Source organism: Corylus avellana, chromosome ca6 (assembly GCF_901000735.1).
Source record: "Corylus avellana chromosome ca6, CavTom2PMs-1.0".
Lineage (NCBI taxonomy): Eukaryota > Viridiplantae > Streptophyta > Magnoliopsida > Fagales > Betulaceae > Corylus > Corylus avellana.
Window position 1 is genome coordinate 26,437,066 of NC_081546.1, and position 1,931 is coordinate 26,438,996.

Sequence of the window (1,931 nt, forward strand, 5' to 3'; positions counted from 1 at the left end):
GAAAAAGGATTGCTATCATCGCCAAGTTAACTGTCAAGTCTTCCTCTGAAGTTTCTATCTTTTTCTTTAAAATCAAAATACAAAAACACTTCCTAAAAAGCATTATCAAACAGAGTAATGTTACATTCCATTTTTGCATTATTCAAAATTAATATAACTTTTAAAATTATCATTAGATTTGTAATAAATTACTATTGACTTTAATCTAATAATGATTTTAAAAATCACATCATTTTTTTAGGGATACAAGAGGAACACAAATAGAACATTAACATTAATCAATGTTAAGTTCAGCTTAAGAGGAAAAAAAAAAAAAAAAAACAGAAATGTCTTCAACTGCGCTACATCTACAACCTACCAAACAATCCAAATAAAGAGATACTTATAAATAGAAATCAAATTAAGGTAGTGTGTATATGCTATATAATCACATATATACATACATTTAGGGTTAATAAGATTCTTGCCATTTCTAAAATCCTCTCATAAAAATGTCAAAAAGGTACAAACGTTTTATATGCTTAGTGAAAGAATCCAAAGGGAGACTAATCAAGGCATTATATACATCTCAAGCACAAAACAATTATAATCAATGAAAATGGCAATAAATATAATTTCTAAATGGAAATGTACTTTACTATTGAACTAGATACTCAATGAGATCAACTGATACATACACCACACCATACAAGGACGAACATAAACTCCTTTTCACATAATCAGGATAAACATGGCTATATCCATTCTAACAAACATGGATAACACAGAAAATAGAGTTTTGAAAATAAAGCATGTAAGCAAAGAATGACAACAATACCAACTTCAAGGCCTCGGCAGCAACAGCCTCAGGAGCAACTCTAATGTGGCTTCACCTGCAAGGAACAGAGGAAATTGATGAGGTTTAGCCACTGTGCATCTCAGTTAGCAAAACCAAAAAGAATTTCTCAACAATATTGCTTATTCTTAAATTAACAATGGCTTATTTTGTGTTGTAATGGTACCTTCAATTCTCTTTTAGGATTACAACATTTTTTTGTTTTCTACATATACTTTAATTAGAGTTTAAGTGTGATTTATTGTATGAGAGGAACCGTCATTTTGGCTAAAGAGGAAAAGTGAGGGCTTGTAACCTAACATTTTTTGCAGTGGAGGGTTCTTTCAAATATATATACTGCTCAATCACTTTGAAAATAAAATTAGGGGTTGGAGAAATATCCACTCATCTCTAAGAAATCCAAAACCATGTATAAGAAAGGTTTTTGCCCTACACAAACTTGCTCATACTCAAATCCACAGAACATGTCCCACACATTCCCATATCGAACCCCGTTTGTCAATTGCACCAAAAATTCAAAAAATAGCATCATCTGTTTCCAAACCAGGAAGAGTTGATCCATAATTATTAAGTGGGCAAATCAACAGGCAAATGCTAGAGCTGAGGAAAACAGAGAAAACAACGATGGAGAAAACAAAGGGTTCTTTTGATGTACTTACGATTGTTCACCAGGTGGCGTATCCTCTGCAGTTGAAGAATGCCTCTTTTGTTTAGGGCACCAATTGGATACCAAGTTTCCATCACCATCATCACCACCGCGTACGGTACAGGGTCTGTTTTTCCGTTGAATTTCATCTATTAAATCAATCGCATTCTCGTTACACAGACGTACCAAATGGAATCCGCAACTTTTCAAGCACACTTGCTTTGTAACTTCAAACATAACTCGCACTTGATCAACACTTCCAAGCTTAAAAGAGTATTCTGGAACACGGAAATGCAGCCATACAGCCGATCTCCACAAATACGCAGTGCCACGAAAGATTTCTACACCGCTAGTAGTGATGGCGTAAGCACTAATTTTGTGTGTAACATAACCTTCTTCTTTTACATCCTCTATTCCAACAACAGCAGAGAAAGCAATTATTGTGAACTC